Source organism: Rhinoderma darwinii, chromosome 2 (genome assembly GCF_050947455.1).
Source record: "Rhinoderma darwinii isolate aRhiDar2 chromosome 2, aRhiDar2.hap1, whole genome shotgun sequence".
In the NCBI taxonomy this organism is placed as follows: Eukaryota; Metazoa; Chordata; class Amphibia; order Anura; family Rhinodermatidae; genus Rhinoderma; species Rhinoderma darwinii.
Genome location: NC_134688.1, coordinates 80,499,382 through 80,512,679, shown reverse-complemented (window position 1 = coordinate 80,512,679; position 13,298 = coordinate 80,499,382).

The window sequence follows — 13,298 nt, the reverse complement described above, 5'->3', positions numbered from 1 at the left end:
ACCCGAGCCATAGACTTTCTACGGCTCGGGTTTTAACTTGCTGCCCGCGCGATCGGGCAGCTGAATGTCGGGTCTCCGGCTGTCAGTGACTGCCGGGGACCCTGAGGAGAAGACAGAAGCAGCTTTCGCTGCTTCTGTCTTCTCCGATGTCTTCTTACACAGCGTTCAATGAACGCTGTGTATAGGAATAGAGACAGCAGCAGCGGCGCTGTCTCTATTCCTCCCGGTGATCATGTGACTGGTGACATGATCGCCGGGTGCCGTTAGTGGCAGGCTGCTGCTGGGTCTAACTAGACCCAGCACAGCCCTATTAGTGACAATCGTCACTATGAGAGGGCTGATTTCCCCTGTAACTGGGGCTGCTGTGCAGCTCCAGTTACAGGGGAAAAGATGGTGTAAAAGAAAGAAAAAATATATATAAAGTTCCCCAAAGGTCTTTTTTGATCTTTGAGGAACAGACCACAGTAATAAAAAAATAGGAAAGTAAAGTGCAAAAAAAATGAAATAATAAATACACATAAAATACCCACCCCAATAAAAACCGTCCCCCCCCCGCCAATCATTGTTGTAACGCTAGCGCTGACCCAATTACCCTAATATAGACATGTAATATATTAACATTTACGGTAAACAATGACGATCACAAATAAAAGGTCTATTTTAGGGTAAAACTATGTTATTACCCAAAAAAATAGCTGAAACTTAAAAAAGCTAATTTTTTTACTATTATTTTCAAACTTTATGAATAAAAATTCTAAAATAGCAAAAAAGGTGTGTATAAAAACGATTAAAAAAAAGAAACCTGCATTGTCTACGGAAAAAACGTCGCAAAAATCACGTCGTTTTTATTTATTTTTTATAAAAATGTGTGTTTGGTGCAACTTTGTAATTACGTTTTATTAAAAAATATTTTCACTTTTTGAGATACAGCTGCTTTGTATCCTGTATCCGTCAGGTCAGCAGGACTGACGGGATCAGTGAAACGGGCCCTGCGCTAAATTATAATCTTAGATGTGATAGATTTGAGGTGGATCCTGCGTGTCACTGATCCCGCCAGTCCTGCTGACCTGACGGATACAGGATACAAAGCAGCTGTATCTCAAAAAGTGAAAATATTTTTTAATAAAACGTAATTACAAAGTTGCACCAAACACACATTTTTAGAATCTGAGACGTCGTCACCTGTGAGTCACTAGATTTATAGAGAATCTGTCACCTCTCCTGACATGTTTATTATAGGAATCCTTGTATTTCACAAAAAGTCTTTCTGTAGTCCAGGACTGATAGACAATTCCCCTTGTCAGGAGGTTGTGTCCCTGCACAGTGTGATACTCTCAGTATGTAGGGACACAGCCCTGTGACAAGGGAAATCGTAACACTGTTAATGCTTGCCCAAAAAAGTAGTGTCAAAAATAGTTACGGCGCGGCAGGGCGGCGGTGAGGAAGGGGGGCCCAAGTTTGGGTAACAGCCCAGGGCCCATGGTCTACTTAATCCGCCACTGCTTCCTGTGCCCAGAAGCAGCTGGAACAGCTGATTGGTGCAGGGTCTGGGTATCAGATCCCCACAGATCATATACTGCTGTGCTATTTTGCTGTCAAAAATATTGGATCTCATTATAGTCATCCATATTTGCTGGTATCAGTTCTGACAAAGCTGTCATGGCTCCGATATGAGGTCATGTCTTTAGTGGGAACAGAGCTTTGCGTACAGGCTGATAATGGGGTCCGTCAAGTTCCGCCACTAATTCTGTCAGATTTGACTGGAAGAATAGGGCTGCATGCAGCGCTATTTTTCACGTCAAAACGAAATTCTTTTACACATTTTATTAGTCGCCTTAGGGGACTTGAACCAGCGATCATTGGATCACTGATACAATACACTGCAATACTAATGTATTGCAGTATATTGTTAACTTTACAGGCTTCTGTAACAGCACAATCGCTGTTCCTGTCCGTTAGTCCCGGGTAACAGCTGTAATACACAGCTGGCTGACACCTGCAATGTATGCTACAGGCTCAGCACGCGAGTCGGCTCCATACATTAACCCCCTCACCATGACGTGCTATTAAGTCATAGTGCGCAAAGGGGTTAATGCGTGGGTGGTGCAAAGTGAAAATTTTCCACTGATATGCCATTTTAGTGCATAATATGTTGTGCCCAGTTTGTGCCACAGAAGACATATACCTCATAAAACGTTAGGAGGGTTCTCCCGGGTATGACGATGCCGTATATGTGGGCGCAAACTGCTGTTTGGTCACGCTGCAGAGCTCAGAAGGGAGGGAGCACCATTTTGCTTTTGGAGCGCAGATTTTAAATGGTAGTAGTTGTTTGGGGTATTGCTGATATTTCAGTTTATAATGTGGGGGCATATGTAATCTGTGCGGAGAACATCAGGGCATAATAAAAGGGTATAATAATGTGGTAAATAAATAATAATTCATAGATGTGTGACCCGTGTCGCACAGATAAATGGCGCCCGATCTTATCCGCTTTTGAAACACTGCACATTTTGCATCGCCATATTCTGAGAGCCCGAACTGTTTTATTTTTTCACCACCGGAGCCGTGTGAGGGTTTATTTGTTGCGGGACAATCTGTAGTTTTAATTAGTACCATTTTGGGTTACATGCAATTTTTTTGATCACTTTTTATTCCAGGTGACCATAAACAAGCAATTCTGACAATGTTTTTTGTGTATTTTTTTACAGCATTCACCGTGCGCTATAAATGACAATTTTACTTTATTCTGCGGGTCAGTACGATTACGGCGATACCATATGTATATAGTTTTTTTTATGTTTTGCAGCGTTTGCACAATAACATTACTTTTTTTTTATAAAACAATTTATGTTCTGTGTCACCATATTCTGAGAGCCATAATGTTTTTATTTTTCTATGTAAGGGCTTGTTTTTTGTGGAACGGGTTGTAGTTTTTATTGGTACTATTTTGCGGTATATGCGACTTTTTTTATCACTTCTTATTCTCTATTATGGTGACCAAAAAATAGTGATTCTGGCATAGTTTTTTATAGATTTTTTTGCAATGTTCATTGTGCGGGAAAAATAACATAATAGTTTTATTGTTTGGGTCGTTATGAACGCGGTGATACCAAACATTTTTTTTAACGTTTTCATTTTTTCCTATAATAAAAGACTTATTATAGGAAAAAAAAGCAGTTCTTTTTTTTAAAATAACTTATATTTTTACACTTTTATTTTTACACTTTTATTAGCTTTTTTTTTTTGTCCCAGTAGGGGACTTGAGGACATGCAGCTTTGATCGCTGCTAGAATACATTACACTATCTAGGTAGTGTAATGTATTCTAAGGGTATGTTCACACGGCCTATTTACGGACGTAAATCGGGCGTTTTTGCCCCGAATTACGCCCGAAAATAGCGCCTCAATAGCGCTGACAAACATCTGCCCATTGAAAGCAATGGGCAGACGTTTGTCTGTTCACACGAGGCGTATATTTACGCGCCGCTGTCAAATGACGGCGCGTAAATTGACGCCCGCGTAGAAGAAGTGACCTGTCACTTCTTTGGCCGTAATTGGAGCCGCTATTCATTGACTCCAATGAATAGCAGCGCTAATTACGGCCGTAATTGACGCGGCGTTCAAGCGCCTGCACATGCCGGTACGGCTGAATTTACGGGGATGTTTTCAGGCTGAAACATCCCCGTAATTTCAGCCGTTACGGACCCCCGCCGTGTGAACATACCCTAACTGTCAGGCTGGGTTCACACGACCTATTTTCAGACGTAAACGAGGCGTATTATGCCTCGTTTTACGCCTGAAAATAGGGCTACAATACGTCGGCAAACATCTGCCCATTCATTTGAATGGGTTTGCCGACGTATTGTGCAGACGACCTGTAATTTTATGCGTCGTCGTTTGACAGCTGTCAAACGACGACGCGTAAATGGACTGCCTCGGCAAAGAAGTGCAGGGCACTTCTTTGCCACGTAATTTGAGCTGTTCTTCATTGAACTCAATGAAGCACAGCTCAAGATTTACGAGCGTCTCAGACGGCTCGCAAAATGCGAGGAGGAGCATTTACGTGTGAAACGAGGCAGCTGTTAACAGTCTGTCTTTTCACACGTAAATGCCTCTCATCGTGTGAACATACCCTCATTGTGACGTGACAGTAAGGGTATGTTCACACGCAGTGTTTTCAGATGTAATTCGGGCGTTTTACGCCTCGAATTACGCCTGAAAAAACGCCCCTAATACGCCTAAAAACATCTTCACATTGCTTTCAATGGGTTTTGCGGTATTCCCACGAGGTCTAATTTTATGCGTTGCGTACAAAATATGGCGCGTAAAAAGACGTCCGTGAAAAAGAAGTGCATGTCACTTCTTGGGACGTTTTTGGAGGCGTTTTTCATTGACTCCATTGAAAAACAGCTCCAAAAACGTCCGTAAAATCCACCGCGAAAAACGCGAGTTGCTACAAAAACGTCTGAAAATCAGGAGCTCCCTACCCCCGTCGTTACACTATCACTGACAGGAAGCCTAGGAGGACCAGGAGGACCACCACCCCCAGAGCAGTTTGCTTGGGGGACACATGGTAGCACAGTCCCATTATTAATTTTTAATTAATGTTTTATTTTGGTACTTGGTTTGTTCCTGCTCTCTTTCTCCCCTCCTTTTTTATTCCCACAGTGGTTCTTACCTTATGAGGTCAATCTCTGGTCAGCTGTATGGAACATACGAGCAGGTTCTGGAATTTTCTGTTTCAATATTGATATATTCTGATTGGAGCTTCAGAATTTATGGCGGGAAGATTTTCCTTTAAATAGGCAAGCGCTCAGCTGTTCAGGTGTCAATTTTCCCGGACCTTCAGGACCAGCGCCCGCCCTCCCTCCCGGTTTTAATAAAGTTTGATCTTGTTACAATGTTTTTTAGATGGGGTATAGTCTCCCAGCTAACGTGGTCATTTATTTATTGATTCTTTTAACAGTTATTGGTTTATTATATTTATTATAAAATTACTGATATTTATATTTTTAGGTTAACATTAATAAACATTGCAGACAATTTTTAATCCAAATTCATTTGTCTTGGTCTTTTATTAATATATTTAATTGGGTCTTGTGCTACCATGCAATGCCTATTTCACATGTAGTCAAGTGAAAGAGTAATAAAACCCCAGGTAAGAATTTATCCTGCTGTTCGAGATTTGAGTGCTTTCTTGCTTGCACAGCCACTTCAAATCCCCCACAGCATCTTGATAGGTTTCAGATTCTGGCTTTGACTTGGCCATACATGAAGCCTCCATTTCTTCAGCCACTCCTTGGTGGATTTACTAGTTTGTTTGGGTCTTTGTCATGTTGCAAGGTGCACTTTCAGCTGAGCTTTAATCTTCTGATAGATGATCTCACATTACCCTCAAGCACCCCCGGTTACAATAAAGAATTCATAGTACATTCTATGATGTGTGCTGCCCAGGCCCTAATGCAACAAAGCAGATCCAAGCTGTTAGGGATCTGCCAGGTACTACGTCTAGGTATACTCCTGGGATTAATCAATCCACACCTGAGGCCAGACCTGTTCGACTGACACCATCTCCCACCAACCAGGGTGGCAGGCTCAGGAGTGGGAGAGCCTATCGCGGCCTGGTCAGTCGGAGTTAGCTCCGCCCCCTGTCCTTTATTACCTGCCGTGTTCTCTTCCTCAGTGCTTGTAATTCTTCTGTATTCCTGGCCTCACTGCTGCTTGCTCCAGCCTGCTCCTGCCGTGCTTCTGCCTTGCTGCAGTTCCGCTTAACTTGCTTTGCTTTGCCCCTGGCTTGCTTCCTTCTCCGTGCTCACTTGGGTAAACTCCACTTCATCCTGGTCCTGACTACTCATTCACCGCTCCGTTTCCTCGCGGCGTTCCGTGGCTACTGCCCCTTCCCTTGCGTGTTCCCTGTTTGTTCTCCCGTGCACTTAGACAGCGTAGGGACCGCCGCCCAGTTGTACCCCGTCGCCTAGGGTGGGTCGTTGCAAGTAGGCAGGGACAGGGCGGTGGGTAGATTAGGGCTCACTTTTCCTTCACCTCCTTCCTGCCATTACATAATTACAAGCCCTTACCTAGTCTACCATCTCTCCTACGCTGACGCTATCATGCACCCCCTTGAGACCCTGACCCAGCAGATGCAGGTCCTCTCCCTACAGGTCCAGGCCCTGGCCCAGAGGGTCAACAAGGGTGACGCTGCCTTAGTAGTACCCCTCACCTCACCTCTAGAACCCGACCTCAAGTTACCTGACCGGTTCTCAGGGGACCGTAAGACGTTTCTCTCCTTCCGGGAGAGTTGCAGACTGTATTTCCGCCTAAAACCCCACTCCTCAGGTTCCGAGAACCAGCGGGTGGGTATCATCATATCCCGACTCCAGGAAGGGCCCCAAGAGTGGGCCTTCTCCTTGGCTCCTGACGCCCCTGAACTTTCCTCTGTTGATAGTTTTTTCTCTGCCCTCGGACTCATTTACGACGAGACTGACAGGACTGCTTTAGCCGAGAGTCAGCTGGTGACCTTACGTCAGGGTAGGAGACCGTTTGAGGAATACTGTTCTGATTTTAGAAAGTGGTGCGTAGCTTCTCGGTGGAACGATCCGGCCCTAAGGTGCCAGTTTAGGTTAGGATTATCTGACGCCCTGAAGGATCTGCTGGTTAGCTACCCCTCTTCTGACTCCCTTGACCAGGTTATGGCCCTAGCAGTACGACTTGACCGACGTCTCAGGGAACGTCAGCTTGAACGCTTCAATGTGCTCCCCTCTGACTTTTCTGCGATTCCCCCCGAGGTCCCGTCTCCTCGCCCCTCCACGGAGGACTCGGAGGTACCTATGCAACTCGGGGCCTCCATGTCCCCTCGACAACGTAGGGAGTTTCGCAGAATGAATGGTCTCTGCTTCTACTGTGGGGACGACAAGCATCTACTGAACACATGTCCAAGGCGCAAGAATAAGAAGCCGGAAAACTTCCGCGCCTAAGTGATCATCGGGGAGGTCACTTGGGTGCACAGGTATTTCCCGTTAATGTGAAACGCAATAAAATTTTGCTTCCCTTTCAGGTCTCGTTTGCTGGCCGGTCTGCCACGGGCAGTGCTTTCGTGGATTCTGGCTCATCTGCTAATATCATGTCTGTGGAATTTGCTATGTCTCTAAAGATGCCTTTTATTGATTTACCTTATCCTATCCCTGTAGTAGGTATCGACTCAACTCCCCTTGCTAATGGTTATTTTACTCAGCATACTCCTGTTTTTGAACTCCTTGTTGGCTCCATGCATTTGGAGCAGTGCTCTGTACTGGTGATGCAGGGATTATCGTCTGATCTGGTATTAGGTCTTCCCTGGTTGCAGTTGCATAATCCCACGTTTGATTGGAATACTGGGGATCTCACCAAATGGGGTAGTGAATGTCTTATGTCATGTCTTTCTGTTAACTCTATTTCTCCCTGGGAGGAGGTAAACACGCTTCCTGAGTTTGTTCAGGACTTCGCCGATGTGTTTTCTAAGGAGGCCTCCGAGGTGTTGCCCCCCCATAGAGATTACGATTGTGCCATCGATTTGGTGCCTGGTGCCAAGCTTCCTAAGGGTAGGATATTTAATCTTTCATGTCCTGAATGTGAAGCTATGAGGGTGTATATCCAAGAATGCCTGGCAAAGGGTTTCATTCGCCCCTCGACTTCTCCTGTAGGTGCTGGCTTCTTCTTCGTGGGGAAGAAGGATGGTGGTCTTAGGCCGTGCATTGATTATCGTAACCTGAATAAGGTCACCGTAAGGAACCAGTACCCACTTCCTTTGATTCCGGATCTTTTCAATCAGGTTCAGGGAGCCCAATGGTTTTCTAAGTTCGATCTACGGGGGGCATATAACCTTATCCGCATCAAAGAGGGGGATGAGTGGAAAACTGCGTTCAACACACCCGAGGGTCATTTCGAATACCTGGTCATGCCCTTTGGGTTGTGTAATGCCCCTGCTGTCTTCCAGAATTTTATTAATGAAATCCTGAGAGATTACCTGGGTAATTTTCTTGTTGTGTACCTTGATGACATACTGGTGTTTTCCAAGGACTGGTCCTCCCACGTGGAGCATGTCAGGAAGGTGCTCCAGGTCCTTCGGGAGAATAATCTGTTTGCTAAGACTGAAAAATGTGTCTTTGGGGTACAGGAGATACCATTTTTAGGGCAAATCCTCACTCCTCATGAATTCCGCATGGACCCTGCCAAGGTCCAGGCTGTGGCGGAATGGGTCCAACCTGCCTCCCTTAAGGCGTTACAGTGTTTTTTAGGGTTCGCCAACTATTACAGGAGATTTATTGCCAACTTCTCGGTCGTCGCTAAGCCTCTTACGGACCTTACTCGCAAGGGTGCTGATGTCCTCCATTGGCCCCCTGAGGCCGTCCAGGCCTTTGAGACCCTCAAGAAGTGCTTTATCTCGGCCCCCGTGCTGATTCAGCCCAACCAAGAGGAGCCATTTATTGTGGAGGTTGACGCATCCGAGGTGGGAGTGGGGGCCGTCTTGTCCCAGGGTACCAGCTCCCTCACCCATCTCCGCCCCTGTGCTTACTTCTCTAGGAAGTTTTCGCCCACGGAGAGTAACTATGATATTGGCAACCGCGAACTTCTAGCCATTAAATGGGCTTTTGAAGAGTGGCGGCACTTCCTGGAGGGGGCCAGACACCAGGTAACGGTCCTTACGGATCACAAGAATCTGGTTTTCCTAGAATCGGCCCGGAGGCTTAATCCTAGACAAGCTCGGTGGGCACTATTCTTTACCAGATTTAATTTCTTGGTTACCTATAGGGCTGGGTCCAAGAATATTAAGGCTGATGCTCTGTCACGTAGTTTCATGGCCAATCCTCCTTCCGAGAAGGATCCTGTTTGTATTTTACCCCCTGGTATAATCGTTTCTGCCACGGATTCTGATTTAGCTTCTGATATCGCGGCTGATCAGGGTTCAGCTCCCGGGAACGTCCCTGGGGACAAACTGTTTGTTCCCCTGCAATACCGGCTAAGGGTACTCAGGGAAAACCATGACTCCGCTCTATCTGGTCATCCTGGCATCTTGGGCACCAAACACCTCATTACCAGAAACTATTGGTGGCCTGGGTTGCCTAAAGACGTTAGGGCTTACGTCGCCGCTTGTGAGGTTTGCGCTAGGTCCAAAACCCCTAGGTCCCGACCTGCGGGCCTACTACGTTCCTTGCCCATTCCCCAGAGACCTTGGACCCATATCTCCATGGATTTTATCACCGATTTGCCTCCATCTCAGGGCAAGTCGGTGGTGTGGGTGGTAGTAGACCGCTTCAGCAAGATGTGCGACTTTGTGCCCCTTAAGAAGCTACCTAACGCCAAGACGTTAGCTTCTTTGTTTGTGAAACACATCCTGCGTCTCCATGGGGCCCCAGTCAATATCGTTTCTGACAGAGGGGTACAATTTGTTTCCTTATTTTGGAGAGCTTTTTGTAAAAAGTTGGAGATTGATCTGTCCTTCTCCTCCGCCTTCCATCCCGAAACTAATGGCCAAACGGAAAGGACTAACCAATCCCTGGAACAATATTTAAGGTGTTTCATCTCTGACTGTCAATTCGATTGGGTCTCATTCCTTCCCCTTGCTGAATTTTCCCTGAATAACCGGGTCAGTAACTCGTCCGTCAGGGGTCTCCCCGTTTTTCTGTAATTTCGGGTTTAACCCAAGGTTCTCCTCCGTTTCCCCTGGTTGTTCCAATAATCCTGAGGTAGAGGATGTTCATCGGGAACTGTGCACTGTCTGGGCCCAGGTTCAGAAGAACCTAGAGGCGTCCCAGAGCGCACAAAAGATTCAGGCGGATAGTAGACGTTCTGCTAACCCGCGGTTTGTCGTCGGGGATTTGGTCTGGTTGTCGTCCAGGAACTTGCGCCTTAAGGTCCCGTCCAGGAAGTTTGCTCCCCGATTTATTGGACCTTATAAGATCATTGAAGTCCTCAACCCTGTATCCTTCCCTCTGGAGCTGCCCCCATCCTTTCGCATACATGACGTCTTCCATGCCTCCCTCCTTAAACGCTGCTCCCCGTCCTGGTCCCCCTCGAGGAAACCTCCTGTTCCCGTTCTCACCCCTGAGGGGGTGGAATTCGAGGTGGCCAAGATTATGGACAGTAGGATGGTCCAGGGCTCCCTCCAGTACCTGGTCCATTGGAGAGGATACGAGCCGGAGGAGAGGACTTGGGTACCTGCCCGTGATGTTCACGCTGGGGTATTGATCAGGAGGTTCCACCTTCTCTTCCCTACTAAACCGGGTCCTCTTAGTAAGGGTCCGGTGGCCCCTCATAAAAGGGGGAGTACTGTTAGGGATCTGCCAGGTACTACGTCTAGGTATACTCCATGGATTAATCAATCCACACCTGAGGCCAGACCTGTTCGACTGACACCATCTCCCACCAACCAGGGTGGCAGGCTCAGGAGTGGGAGAGCCTATCGCGGCCTGGTCAGTCGGAGTTAGCTCCGCCCCCTGTCCTTTATTACCTGCCGTGTTCTCTTCCTCAGTGCTTGTAATTCTTCTGTATTTCTGGCCTCACTGCTGCTTGCTCCAGCCTGCTCCTGCCGTGCTTCTGCCTTGCTGCAGTTCCGCTTAACTTGCTTTGCTTTGCCCCTGGCTTGCTTCCTTCTCCGTGCTCACTTGGGTATACTCCACTTCATCCTGGTCCTGACTACTCATTCACCGCTCCGTTTCCTCGCGGCGTTCCGTGGCTACTGCCCCTTCACTTGCGTGTTCCCTGTTTGTTCTCCCGTGCACTTAGACAGCGTAGGGACCGCCGCCCGGTTGTACCCCGTCGCCTAGGGCGGGTCATTGCAAGTAGGCAGGGACAGGGCGATGGGTAGATTAGGGCTCACTTTCCCTTCACCTCCTTCCTGCCATTACACAAGCCATATTATTGTCCCCACCATGCTTTATAATTGGTATCCGGTTTTTCTGGTAAAATGCTGTCTTGGGTTTTTGCCCAATCATGTGTTGTGGTACCAAATAACCATAAGCCTCATCTCTCCAGAACCTATTGCTCCAGAATTCCTGGTGTTTGCCTAGTTGCTCATGGGCAAACTTTAGTCTAGCCTTGATTTTCTTTCTTGACAGCAAAGGTTTCCTCCCGTCACACCTTCCATGAAGATCTAATTTGTGCACCCTATTTCTAATGGCAGACTTTATTGGACGGCCTGGGCAAGTTGGCAGTTGCTTGGAAAGTTCTCTACTTGTACATGATCTTCTGGACAGTAGAATGATTGATGCTCAAATGTTTTGTATCACTTTCCATAAGTATCTATACCCTTTTTTCTGAGCGTTGAGCACTCATGCACACGGTAGAGCCCTGTGCACGGAGGATGAACTGTAGTGCACAGAGGCTGAACAGCTCCTTAGTACGAAGATGTAGAGCCTCCATGTGCTGTCGTACAGGCTCCATCAAACTCCATATGTAATGCTTCTAGGAGAGAATACCTCCCTACATATGAAGCCCAACAGAATAATGTGTGCCACTATTTTTTCCTTTTGGATTAGTAGTGAATCCAACCGATGAACCTTTGTGGGGTCTTCATAGGCCTCTATGCCAGCCCTATAACGGCTTTGTTATATACAGCTGTGTGGATGAGCCCTAACATAGATCTTTGGATCTACGCATGCTGATACAACTCATTTTAACAACAAATAGCAAACCACAATCCATGTCTGAGGTATAAATTAGACAGGTTCCTCCAAGATCCTCCCTACTGGTGGTCTATTTGCACTGCATCTGGTGTACGCAATTCTAATTTTGGATATTAATGGTAGTAATAAATGTGTACTTACTCTTTCCACACTTTTTCATTTTTGTTTTGAGAGATGATTGCTTGAAGTTTCATGCCAAGGAGAGAATCTGATGATGACATTTCCTGTTCTGATATCTGTCAGGTGCAGTGTTGTCATCGGGACCTTGTCTGAATCCAAATCACCAAATACAATAATATCAGAATATGTTGACATCAGAATCTCCCCGTAGTTCCTCAAATTCAGAATTTCATACTACATAAAAAGAGGTTTGAAAAAGGTTTAGCCATAACATACCGACAACTTAATTCTGCTCCGTCCACAGACAAACTAGCTTATATGCATAGATGGGAATAGGGACTTAAATAAGAAGTTCTCTGTTGATCAATGGCATAAGGAGTCGACATGGTCAACTGGTACCTCCCGTTGTGTCAACCATTCAGAACAAATTTAAAAATGCACATGAGATGGTATCTTACCCCGAATAGATTATCTCATATATATTCTGATTATTCCCCTATGTGCTGGAGGGGTTGCGGTAAAAGGGCTACACTATCACATGTATGGTGATTTTGCCCGCAAATACAAGTTTGCTGGATTTCGGTTTTTCAGTTATTGTCAATAATTACCCCTGTTCTATTACTTCCTTCCCCAGAATTAGCCTTGCTCCACATTGATCTTGTAAAGATTCCCCTATACTATAGATGGATAACATCTCATGTCCTCACGGCAACTAGACAACCTATAGACCAGAATTTAAAAAATCTACACACATTCCCTCCATGACAGAAGTGTGTGTTAGGGTATGTTCACACGATGTGTTTTCAGACGTAATTCGGGCCGTTTACACCTCCAAACATCTGCCCATTGCTTGCAATGGTATTTATGGTGTTCTGTTCCCACGAGGCGTAATTTTACGTGTAGTTTTCAAAATACGGCACGTAAAAAGACGCCGTGTCAAAAGAAGTGCAGGTCATTTCTTGGTACGTTTTTGGAGCAGTTTTTCATTGTCTTCATTGAAAAATAGCTCCAAAAACGGCCGTAAAATACGCAGCGAAAAACGCGAGTTGCTACAAAAACGTCTGAAAGTCAGGAGCTGTTTTCGCTTGAAAACAGCTCCGTATTTTCAGCCGTTTTTGAGTTTGCGTGTGAACATACCATTAAAGTTAACAAGCATATGCAATTTGAATTACTTCTTTCTTCTAGTTGCAAACACAAATGTTACCTTGAAAAATATTGGGAGCCTTGGTCTTCTACTTCCTTAGCCAAAATAATATAATTCGTTACTTACTTACTGTTTCTCTTTAGTTATTATATGTGATCCTATGTATATCTCTATGGTGTAGTGTTAAATATATTTAGGTAGATACGGTGTGAATTTTCTTTCCCCTTATCTTTGTCTATTGTTATGTGTTATGTGGACTTATGTGTATAATCACTAATGTTTGTATTGAATTTTTGATATAATAATAAAAATGTAATGGTTAAAAAAAAATAAAAAAATGAATCCCCCCATAGTTCAGATTTAGGCTTTGGGCCT